Source organism: Tribolium castaneum, chromosome 10, assembly GCF_031307605.1.
Source record: "Tribolium castaneum strain GA2 chromosome 10, icTriCast1.1, whole genome shotgun sequence".
In the NCBI taxonomy this organism is placed as follows: domain Eukaryota; kingdom Metazoa; phylum Arthropoda; class Insecta; order Coleoptera; family Tenebrionidae; genus Tribolium; species Tribolium castaneum.
This window is the reverse complement of record NC_087403.1, coordinates 6,294,898-6,308,065: the sequence shown is the minus strand read 5'-3', so window position 1 is coordinate 6,308,065 and position 13,168 is coordinate 6,294,898. Positions and strand designations below refer to the sequence as shown.

At 32.8% G+C, this 13,168-nt stretch overlaps 1 non-coding gene across 1 annotated transcript; it reads left to right on the top strand.

Annotated features, from left to right (window-relative positions):
* The first annotated feature begins 13,093 nt into the window (after window positions 1-13,093).
* Window positions 13,094-13,168, top strand: Mir3827 (microRNA mir-3827). Its single transcript, NR_038648.1, has one exon. It is a non-coding gene; the product is annotated as a microRNA mir-3827 (primary transcript).

The following is a 13,168-nucleotide window of genomic DNA, read 5'->3' as shown; positions in this document are numbered from 1 at the left end:
ATACTATGTGTTCAGCGTGTTGCAGTTTGTAACGGCCTTTTGATCATTTTCTCTTGGTCCGCCCAAGGCGGACATTATCATTGCCCTTTAGTTTTTTGTCCATTTTATTTTATTATTAAATACATAAATAAGACTTTCGGTTCTCAATGCAATGCTTCTATAGCCAAATACAAACATCTTATACTGAACTTCGTGAGATTTTCCGTGTTGTCAAATTAAGCCCCAGACTACACCCCTTAGTGGCTTTTCATTTTCCATTTTTTGAAAAAACATATGAGCCGATCTCCCACGGAATATAAAGACGCTCGGGTGTCACGGCGCCGACAACTGCTTTATAACAAAAAAATTCTGTAATTTAAAAAAATAAAATATCTTGCTCTTAAATTAATCTCATCAGTTCTGTGTAAGCATTTTTGATATCAGCATCTGCATGTTCCTGAGCTTGGTATATAAGGGAGTAATTTACAAAATTCCTCTGCGTCCCCAGGATCAGATTTTTTTTATATAATTTTAAATATAAAACTTTTTTGTTCTTGATTTCGATTTATAACTATATAATTATTAATTACTACAAAAAAACATCTTCTGACGTCTTCACAAAAAAGCTCGATTGTGGGATATTTAAAGTATACGACATTAAATAAAATATTTACATAACAATTGCAATGTTGAGAACTGCGGCATTGGGTTTAAATTTTTTTAAGTAGTAGTTCAGAACTTACCATCGACATTTAATGTCGAAAGAACCGCCATTAATAAGTTTTGATGTAATAAATTAATGTTTTCGCCTTTGGATGGGCGAATTTTTGGAGTTGTTTGTGATGGGGGCGGAAATTTTTTCGCCATAGTGGCGAGTGAATGTGGGTGAGGCATACGGCCACGATGTGCGAGCCATTTTTTTAAATTTAATTGTCCGTTTAGTCGCGGTTCTGCAAATTTTATCTTGTATCAAAAATTAAAAAAATTATTAAAATCAATAATTTGATTTTTTAAATTTTATGTCACTATTTGATAATTTCTTAAAAGTCTATTTAGAGGATCTTGGCTGGTACGTCATCGTATTGATCTAATTATAGTCGGAATACGTCACTTGCAAATTAGTCGAGATTTTTGTGGTGGGAATTTTTTTGCATTTATTTTTGTATATTTTCTCTGTCCTGTATATTTTTCCTATCGTCGCACTCGTGCATCGCCGCCGCGACATCGTTGCCACCATTCGCTGATCAATAATGCAATTATACTAAAAACTACTAAATATTTTCTCCACAGTGGTATTTGAAAGTAGAAACATTATATGGATTTTTTTATTTAGAAGTACTAATTAAACGTTTTTCTGACGCAATTACTTGACAAGTAATTGCGTCAGAAAATCCATATCCATCCATATAATGTTTATATTTTCAAAAACCACTGTGGAGATTGCGTCTTTACATCTCCTGTGTGGATATCAGTAGTATTTCTCCCAACAAGGGCCTGTAATATAAATTTTGTTATTAAAGGGACAATTTTCTTTATAAATATTACGTTTTACAAACAGATGTTAAATTTTTATTAAATTATTTAACTTTTTTTTTAATTAATTATTACCCGGAAGCGTCGTGGTTGACAAAGGTACAAATAGTGAATGTTGCTAGCCACCGTAAAGAAAACTTTTGTATTATTTTTAAAAATGTAAGAGGTGTATACAAAATGAGAAATACTATAAAACTATTTTTATTACAAAATGCACCCAGAAAAGATTGTGCAATTTACATACGTGTCAACGCCGAATTATTATTGCCCGGCGCCTCCACCATAATTCACGTACTTAAGTATCAATATTAAAAGGATGGGTTTTTCGGAAACTTTTTTAATTCTACTTTACATTTTTTTGTTTTTACATTGAGGCAGGATTATTTATTTATTTTCTATACTTTTTAAGTTTTTTATATTCGATATTTTCTGTCATCCACTGGATCTTCTGGCGTCTTATTACTTCACATTAATTTGGTCATTTCTCGTTTAGAAATAATTTAACGTTGTCTTGATTAATGACTCGGAAGCGTTGTGATCAACGCAGGTACAGAGTAAAGTTCGGGAGCAGAGAACAAGTGGAGGTGTTGTTATACACCTTTTTCCTTTACGTACTTTTGCAATATTTTAAGAGTTGTGATTTTCCGCTTTTGAAAAAAATCTTTACAGCCTTAACCTCCGAACTTTAAGTACACAACTTCTATATGTTGGTTAAAAGTTTACTTTGAATTTTGACTGTATCACTGCCAAATTCAAGAAATAAAATTGAAGAATGTATCCATCAGAAATTTTCCAATCTCTTTACAAATACAACTTCTTCTATCTTTAAATTAATTAAGAATTATAATTAAATTATAAAATACTACACAATTTATGGACTATGCAAAAATAATTGATGCCTAATTAATCAAAAAGAGGGTGGTGTGATTGTTCTTGATGCGCCTCTTCTCGCTATGAGAATGAGTACGCGGCGAATGTTTTTCGTAAAATGTCTTCTATAAAATCCGGGCATGCTTTTGATAAAAACTCTTTTGTTACGTGCAACGCTTAGTTGCATACTATGTGTTCAGTGTGTTGGAGTTTCTAACGGCCTTTTGTCCATCTTCTCTTGGTCCGCCCAAGGCGGACATTATCATTGCCCTTTAATTTTTTTGTGCATTTTATTTTATTATTAAATAGATAAATAAGACTTTTCGGTGCAGTGAGATTTTCCGTGTTACCAAATTAAGCCCCAGACTACACGCCTATAGAGGCTTTTCATTTTCCACTTTTTGAAGAAAACATATGGAAGTTTGTTTGGCTTAATGGGATACTTAACGATGTCACAAATTAATGCTTTATTCTTTATTGTGCCCTCGTAATTTGTAGACATATCCTTCTAACAAGGACGTTGGAAAACTTCCTTAATTTGTAGTACTTAGCCACACTCATCTCACCGGCATAGACAGCCCTTTGGGGTATATTGGTAGCAATTTACACAATTCCTCTGCGTCTTGCAACTCTTCTCAATGTTTTCTTCGTATTCCCATTTTCTTTTTAAATTACAAGAATATGTATTATGTTACATTCTTATATTTTTACTCTGGGTCACTCTTGAGGCAGGATGTTTTATGACAATTTCTTCAGAACAAATTCTTTAATATTCTTCTAGAACTAATTACTTAATACATACTAAATATGATAAATATGATATAATAAATATAATATAGTAAACAATAATTTCTCATTTAGAAATAATTTTACGTTGTCTTGATTAATTACCCGGAAGCGTTGTGATCAACGCAGGTACAGAGTAAAGTTCGGATTTGGAGAACAACTGGGGATGTAGTTATACAACTTATTTTTTTCCACGTAATTTTGTTCTATTTTAAGAGACAGAGAGTTCTGATTTTCCGATAGTGGGAAAAATCTTTACAGCCTAAACCACCGAGCTTTAAGTAATTATAAACAACTTTTTTTGAATTTTGACTATTTGTGGATTATGCAAAAATAATTGATACCTAATTAATCAAAAAGAGGGTGGTGTGTTTGTTCTTGATGCTCCTCTTCTCGCTATGAGAATGAGTACGCGGCAATTGTTTTTCGTAAAATATCTTCTATAAAATCCGGGCATGCTTTTGATAAAAACTCTTTTGTTACGTGCAACGTGTGGTTGCATACTATATGTTCAGCGTGTTGGAATTTGTAACGGCCTTTTGTCCATCTTCTCTTGGTCCGCCCAAGGCGGACATTATCATTGCCCTTTAGTTTTTTGTCCATTTTATTTTATTATTAAATAGATACATAAGACTTTTCGGTTCTCAATGCAGTGGCTCTGTGGCCAAATGCCGAACCCCGTTAGATTTTCCGTGTTGTCAAATTAAGCCCCAGACTACACGCCTATAGTGAAAATTATTAACTGTCTGTTAATATTTAATATTATTAAATTGCTGCATTACTATAAATGCTCTTAAATAAAAATTATGCTAAAAGTCACTTTTGTCATAATTATGAACACTAGAAAATATCCTCCAATGGTATAAAATACTGTATAATAATAATTCTTGGAAATAATTTTAAGCCACAAATTATATAAGCTGCGTGTACTATTTTTTTTACCTAAATAGGGTAAAAATATTTAAATTATACTCAATTGGAACAGTCATTGATTGTTGAGGTTTGTTCGATGAGTAAGTGCAATTGTCTTTGGAAGTAACCAAATTTTGCTTCAAAAACATTAGACAACGCGCTTCCATGTTTAGGGCGTGCATACACACGTACTGTATTTCTTCAATCCACTTGACAATTTGTGTTTGTCGCTATCAATTTTCTACAATACAATTTTTTACAACTTGTACGTAATATCTTGAGGCAATTTCTCAATTTGTGTCTCCATCCCTAAAATCATATTGGTGCTCACATTTCTATAGACCAACATGTGTACTCAATAACTAACCATAATAATTATTATTAACATTTTATGGCAATATTGAAACAGTTTGACAATTTGTTTGTGTCCAATGTTACCCGGCGCCTCCACCATAATGACACGTGTCTAATATTGATGAAAGAATATGTATTTTGGATACTTTCTTATTTATTTTTGAAAACGAATCAAATTATTTATGTAATCTAAACATAAATAAAAACTGCAAAATTATTTTGTGAATTTTTCGCCAAAAAAAACATTAATTTAATACGTTGTTTTTGGTAAACTCTTTTTTCGTATAAAATTAAACAGCCGGATGAACCGAATATGCCACTTATTTAATAAGTGGACATTGGTGTATTATACATGGTGTTCATATTTTTTTTTGCTACGTCCAGGTCTTATTTTTTCATGAAGGAGAGAACCAAACTCGAAGTCGCCCCCCAAGAAATTTATTTATAAAACAGAGACAATTGTTTCGGGGTAACTACCCCATCATCAGCCAACTACAAGATACAAACCGAAAATTATATAAATGCTTTATTCTTTACTGTGCCCTTGTAATTTGTAGACATATCCTTCTAACAAGGACGTTGGAAAACGTCCTTAATTTGTAGTACTCAGCAACACTCATCTCACCGGCATAGACAGCCCTTTGTGGTATATTTTGTAGCAATTTACATGATTTCTTTGCGTCTTGCAACTCTTCTCAATGTTTTCTTCGTATTCCCATTCTCTTTTTAAAAAACCTCCACGTTTTAGGCTCCGGTTCAGGGGGGAGAAATTATTGAACGTTTAGGTCTTAAATCTTTAAATATACACTTCATAGAATCGTATTCTACACGTATTTATTTAAATTTTATTTGCATTATCGTCGAACTACTTCTAAACATTTTGTCACATCACTTGTTACTTAAAATCATTGACACAAAAAATGTTTTTATATTTGCACTATATTTTTAAACGGTGGTGCCTTGTATCAACATTTCCACCTTCACGTTTTAGGCTCCGGTTCAGTGTGTTGGAGTTTCTAACGGCCTTTTGTCCATCTTCTCTTGGTCCGCCCAAGGCGGACATTATCATTGCCCTTTAGTTTTTTGTCCATTTTATTTAATTAATAAATAGATACAAAAGACTTTTCTGTTCTCAATGCAATGCTTCTATAGCCAAATAAAAACATATTATGCTGGACCCTGTGAGATTTTCCGTGTTGTCAAATTAAGTTAGTCATGCCACTTTAGTAATCATAATCTCAATAACTCGCGTACATGCCGAATTGCATGAATTCTTCGTTCGTCATTATGAACGGGTCCTGAAAGTACCTAAAGCTGGAGCTTATCTATTACTATTATATATAATTATATTATCTATTTTCTATTAAAGCCTTGAAGGCAAAATTGAAGTGTGAAGCCGCCACTTTTGACTTGGTTTAGTTTTAACCGCGCTTATACCCACCTTTATTCACTCACTTGCAATTTTTGGAGAAACAGACAGTTTTGGTTTTGGATCTGAAAGTGCGACGAAAGATTTGCGTAGACGTAAGAGTAAGTTTAATGGCTTGGGAATTAGTCAAACAGTCTTCTTCCGTGATGATTTTTTTTATCTTCGTCACGAAATTGGTTTTTCCAACGATTATTATTTATTTACTTTTTAAATCGTTGCTGTTGTGTTATCATTTGTGGAAAACGAGAAATGAAATCGAAATTTTATTTTTTTTACAAAAAGAAGTAACCAAGAGAGACAAGCTACACTTAGCTTAGCTTGTGCACTAAGCTCCCCGATTTGTAAGGAGTCTTTGACCATAATTAAATTTTGCTGGCAACAGCAGAATACGCAGGAATATCGAATTTTCCGTAGCATTCATTAAGTGCTTCGCTCATTTTAATATTGGAAATGTTTAAAAGAATATTGATATAGATAATATTATATTATTTTATAAGGAGTAAATGTGGTTGTTTATGTGGGATAGCTGAATTTTAATCTATAAATGAATATATAATTCAGCTGAGCCTCATAAACTCACATTTACTCCAAATAACGTACACTATTTTATCTGCAAACGTATTCAGATAAATTGGGAATAAATATGCAAGTGAGATTTTTGCATTTTGGTATTTTATAAATATTCTTCTCATATACAAATAAAATAAGTAATAAATTTACAGCTTCTTGTTCGTTATAGTTTTAGTTACTCTTTTGAGTATCTCCTCTAGCTTACTCCTGGTCTTTCCAGGACTCCAGGTTTTGCTCAAAGTGGTAGGCTTGGGCCCTCTATAATTGAATAAATACTGTAAAATTATTTTACTGTAGGTAGACAATGTAGTTCGAGGCTTTATTTTAATCCCAACGTATTTCAAAATCTTCATAAAATAAATAAATAAAAATAAAAATATTGTGAAAGAACTTGGTGTGATCTGTGGCCACCCTCTTCAAAGGCGCCATCTTCTGGCCTATGCTCATGCCCTGTGCCCTGCGACGGTTTGCACGTTTGCATCACTTGCCGCTTCTTCCTTTGCCAACAGCTTCCACTTATGACTTTTGTTTTGGCTACCAAGCTGCTTCTCACTGCGCTGCTGCGGATGCCGCAAGATAAAAAATCTTCCGATTTTCATTTGTAGTTGTTTTGAAAATTTGAAATTTGAGAATTTTTTTTTATTTTAATTAATATTATTTTGAATTTTCTATATGACTGCTAAACTCAAAATATATTTGAAGAATGAGTCTATTTCATAGCGTATTGGCTTTTGGTACCCTCAAAATGAGGGCTACTTGCGATAAGAGTGGTGAACATTTTTATTCTTCTTAAACTTTTGTTGTGCTTTGAGGTTTAGTCATATCCCAATGTGTTACGTTTAATACAAAACAATTTTGACTAAGTGGAAAAGTCCAACAAACTCTTGATGACCCTGTAAACAAGGGAATCTCATTCGTCACTAATGACTGTATGACAGCCAAGCTCAAAAAATTAAATTGAAGAATGAATCTTCACAAATTTTCTAAACTTTCTACAAAATACACTTCTTCTATCTTCAAATTAAATCAGAATTCTAATTAAATTATAAAATACTACACAATGTATGGACTATGTAAAAGTAATTGATACCTAATTAATCAAAAAGAGGGTGGTGTGTTTGTTCTTGATGCTCCTCTTCTCGCTATGAGAATGAGTACGCGGTGAATGTTTTTCGTAAAATATCTTCTATAAAATCCGGGCATGCTTTTGATAAAAACTCTTTTGTTACGTGCAACGCTTAGTTGCATACTATGTGTTCAGTGTGTTGGAGTTTCTAACGGCCTTTTGTCCATCTTCTCTTGGTCCGCCCAAGGCGGACATTATCATTGCCCTTTAATTTTTTTGTGCATTTTATTTTATTATTAAATAGATAAATAAGACTTTTCGGTGCAGTGAGATTTTCCGTGTTGCCAAATTAAGCCCCAGACTACACGCCTATAGAGGCTTTTCATTTTCCATTTTTTGAAGAAAACATATGGAAGTTTGTTTGGCTTAATGGGATACTTTACGATGTCAAATATTAATGCTTTATTCTTTATTGTGCCCTCGTAATTTGCAGACGTATCCTTCTAACAAGGACGTTGGAAAACTTCCTTAATTTGTAGTACTTAGCGACACTCATCTCACCGGCATAGACAGCCCTTTGGGGTATATTTTGTAGCAATTACACAATTCCTCTGCGTCTTGCAACTCTTCTCAATGTTTTCTTCGTATTCCCATTTTCTTTTTAAATTACAAGAATATGTATTATGTTACATTCTTATATTTATACTCTGGGTCACTCTTGAGGCAGGCTGTTTTATGATAATTTTTTCTAGAACAAATTATTTAATATTTTTCAAGAACAAATTATTTAATACATACTAAATATGATATAATAAATATAACATAGTAAACAATAATTTCTCATTTAGAAATAATTTTACGTTGTCTTGATTAATTACCCGGAAGCGTTGTGATCAACGCAGGTACAGAGTAAAGTTCGGAAGCAGAGAACAAGTGGAGGTGTTGTTATAAATAAATCTTTTTTCTTCACGTACTTTTGTTGTATTTTAAGAGACAGAGTTCTGATTTTCCGATTTTAGAAAAAATCTTTACAGCCTAAACCACCAAGCATTAAGTAATAGTAAAAACAACTTCTACATGCTGGTTTAATGTTTTTTTTGAATTTTGACCATTTGTGAACTATGCAAAAATAATTGATACCTAATTAATCAAAAAGAGGGTGGTGTGTTTGTCCTTGATGCTCCTCTTCTCGCTATGAGAATGAGTGCGCGGCTAATGTTTTTCGTAAAATGTCTTCTATAAAATCCGGGCATCCTTTTGATAAAAACTCTTTTGTTTTGTTACGTGCAACGTTTGGTTGCATACTATGTGTTCAGCGTGTTGCAGTTTGTAACGGCCTTTACAAACGCCCAAGGCGGACATTATCATTGCCCTTTAGTTTTTTGTCCATTTTATTTTATTATTAAATACATAAATATGACTTTCGGTTCTCAATGCAATGCTTCTATAGCCAAATACAAACTTCTTATACTGAACTTCGTGAGATTTTCCGTGTTGTCAAATTAAGCCCCAGACTACACGCCTATAGTGGCTTTTCATTTTCCTTTTTTTGAAAAAACATATGAGCCGATCTCCCACGGAATATAAAGACGCTCGGGTGTCACGGCGCCGACAACTGCTTTATAACAAAAAAATTCTGTAATTTAAAAAAATAAAATATCTTGCTCTTAAATTAATCTTATCAGTTCTGTGTAAGCATTTTTGATATCAGCATCTGCATGTTCCTGAGCTTGGTATATAAGGGAGTAATTTACAAAATTCCTCTGCATCCCCAGGATCAGATTTTTTTTATATAATTTTAAATATAAAACTTTTTTGTTCTTGATTTCGATTTATAACTATATAATTATTAATTACTACAAAAAAATATCTTCTGACGTCTTCACAAAAAAGCTCGATTGTGGGATATTTAAAGTCTACGACATTAAATAAAATATTTACATAACAATTGCAATGTTGAGATCTGCGGCATTGGGTTTAAATTTTTTTAAGTAGGAGTTCAGAACTTACCATCGACATTTAATGTCGAAAGAACCGCCATTAATAAGTTTTGATGTAATAAATTAATGTTTTCGCCTTTGGATGGGCGAATTTTTGGAGTTGTTTGTGATGGGGGCGGAAATTTTTTCGCCATAGTGGCGAGTGAATGTGGGTGAGGCATACGGCCACGATGTGCGAGCCATTTTTTTAAATTTAATTGTCGGTTTAGTCGCGGTTCTGCAAATTTTATCTTGTATCAAAAATTAAAAAAATTATTAAAATCAATAATTTGATTTTTTAAATTTTATGTCACTATTTGATAATTTCTTCAAAGTCTATTTAGAGGATCTTGGCAGGTACGTCATCGTATTCATCTAATTATAGTCCGGATACGTCACTTGCAAATTAGTCGAGATTTTTGTGGTGGGAATTTTTTTGCATTTATTTTTGTGTATTTTCTCTGTCCTGTATATTTTTCCTATCGTCGCACTCGAGCATCGCCGCCGCGACATCGTTGCCACCATTCGCTGATCAATAAAGCAATTATACTAAAAACTACTAAATATTTTCTCCACAGTGGTATTTGAAAGTAGAAACATTATATGGATTTTTTTATTTAGAAGTACTAATTAAACGTTTTTCTGACGCAATTACTTGACAAGTAATTGCGTCAGAAAATCCATATCCATCCATATAATGTTTATATTTTCAAAAACCACTGTGGAGATTGCGTCTTTACATCTCCTGTGTGGATATCAGTAGTATTTCTCCCAACAAGGGCCTGTAATATAAATTTTGTTATTAAAGGGACAATTTTCTTTATAAATATTACGTTTTACAAACAGATGTTAAATTTCTATTAAATTATTTAACTTTTTTTTTTAATTAATTATTAGCCGGAAGCGTCGTGGTTGACAAAGGTACAAATAGTGAATGTCGCTAGCCATCGTAAAGAAAACTTTTGTATTATTTTTAAAAATGTAAGAGGTGTATACAAAATGAGAAATACTATAAAACTATTTTTATTACAAAATGCAACCAGAAAAGATTATGCAATTTACATACGTGTCAACGCCGAATTATTATTGCCCGGCGCCTCCACCATAATTCACGTACTTAAGTATCAATATTAAAAGAATGGGTTTTTTCGGAAACTGTTTTAAATTCTACTTTACATTTTTTTGCTTTTACATTGAGGCAGGTTTATTTCCTTATTTTCTATACTTTTTAAGTTTTTTATATTCGGCATTTACTGTCATCCACTGGATCTTCTGGCGTCTTATTACTTGACATTAGTTCGGTCATTTCTCGTTTAGAATTAATTTAACGTTGTCTTGATTAATGACTAGGAAGCGTTGTGATCAACGCAGGTACAGAGTAAAGTTCGGAAGCAGAGAACAAGTGGAGGTGTTGTTACACACCTTTTTCCTTTACGTACTTTTGCAATATTTTAAGAGTTTTGATTTTCTGCTTTTGAAAAAAATCTTTACAGTCTAAACCTCTGAACTTTAAGTACACAACTTCTATATGTCGGTTAAAAGGTTACTTTGAATTTTGACTGTATCACTGCCAAATTCAAGAAATAAAATTGAAGAATAAATCAATCAGAAATTTTCTAATCTCTTTACAAAATACAACTTTTTCTATCTTCAAATTAATTAAGAATTATAATTAAATTATAAAATACTACACAATTTATGGACTATGCAAAAATAATGGATACCTAATTAATCAAAAAGAGGGTGGTGTGTTTGTTCTTGATACGCCTCTTCTCGCTATGACAATGAGTACGCGGCGAATGTTTTTCGTAAAATGTCTTCTATAAAATCCGGGCATGCTTTTGATAAAAACTCTTTTGTTACGTGCAACGCTTAGTTGTGTTCAGTGTGTTGGAGTTTCTAACGGCCTTTTGTCCATCTTCTCTTGGTCCGCCCAAGGCGGACATTATCATTGCCCTTTAGTTTTTTGTCCATTTTATTTAATTAATAAATAGATACATAAGTCTTTTCTGTTCTCAATGCAATGCTTCTATAGCCAAATAAAAACATCTTATGCTGGACCCCGTGAGATTTTCCGTGTTGTCAAATTAAGTTAGTCATGCCACTTTAGTAATCATAATCTCAATAACTCGCGTACATGCCGAATTGCATGAATTCTTCGTTCGTCATTATGAACGGGTCCTGACAGTACCTAAAGCTGGAGCTATTACTATCTATTATTGATTATTATTTTTGATAGTAGGGCGTGCTAGTTATGCACATCCTGACGTTTATATATTTATGATCATTGTAATTTCTCCCACCGTGTAATAGAAAAGGTAATATGTGGCTATACTTAGTTGGTGTTTTTAACATACCTATTTCATTTTCTACTTTAATATATATTTTTTTATGAGTAAGGTTTTAGAACCTTGAAAGACAAATTGAACTATGAAGCCGCCACTTTTCACTTGTTTTAGTTTACAACCGCGCTTATACGCGCCTTTATTCACTCACTTGTAATTTTTGGAGAAAAAGACAATTTTGGTTTTGGATCTGAAAGTGTGACGAAAGATTTGCGTAGACGTAAGAGTAAGTTTAATGGCTTGGGAATTAGTCAAACAGTCTTCTACCGTGATGATTTTTTTTATCTTCGTCACGAAATTGGTTTTTCCAACGATTATTATTTGTTTACTTTTTAAATTGTTGCTGTTGTGTTATTATTTGTGGAAAATGAGAAATGAAATCGAAATTATATTTTTTTTACAAAAAGAAGTAACCAGAAGAGACAAGCTACACTCATCTTGTGCTCTTAGCTCCCCGATTTGTAAGGAGTCTTTGACCATAATTAAATTTTGCTGGCAACGGCAGAATACGCAGGAATATCGAATTTTCCGTAGCATTCATTAAGTGCTTCCCCTTGGAGATGCAGTGAAATGCCACTGAATGAATCGCTCATTTTAATATTGGAAATGTTTAAAAGAATATTGATATAGATAATATTATATTATTTTATAAGGAGTAAATGTGGTTGTTTATGTGGGAAAGCTGAATTTTAATCTATAAATGAATACATAATTCAGCTGAGCCTCATAAACTCACATTTACTCTAAATAACAAACACTATTTTATCTGCAAACGTATTCAGATAAATTAGGAATAAATATGCAAGTGAGATTTTTGCATTTTGGTATTTTATAAATATTCTTCTCATATACAAATAAAATAAGTAATAAATTTACAGCTTCTTGTTCGTTATAGTTTTAGTTACTCTTTTGAGTATCTCCTCTAGCTTACTCTTGGTCTTTCCAGGACTCCAGGTTTTGCTCAAAGTGGTAGGCTTGGGCCCTCTATAATTGAATAAAAACTGTAAAATTATTTTACTGTAGGTAGACAATGTAGTTCGAGGCTTTATTTTAATCCCAACGTATTTCAAAATCTTCATAAAATAAATAAATAAAAATAAAAATATTGTGAAAGAACTTGGTGTGATCTGTGGCCACCCTCTTCAAAGGCGCCATCTTCTGGCCTATGCTCATGCCCTGTGCCCTGCGACGGTTTGCACGTTTGCATCACTTGCCGCTTCTTCCTTTGCCAACAGCTTCCACTTATGACTTATGTTTTGGCTACCAAGCTGCTTCTCACTGCGCTGCTGCGGATGCCGCAAGATAAAAAATCTTCCGATTTTCATTTGTAGTTGCTTTGAAATTT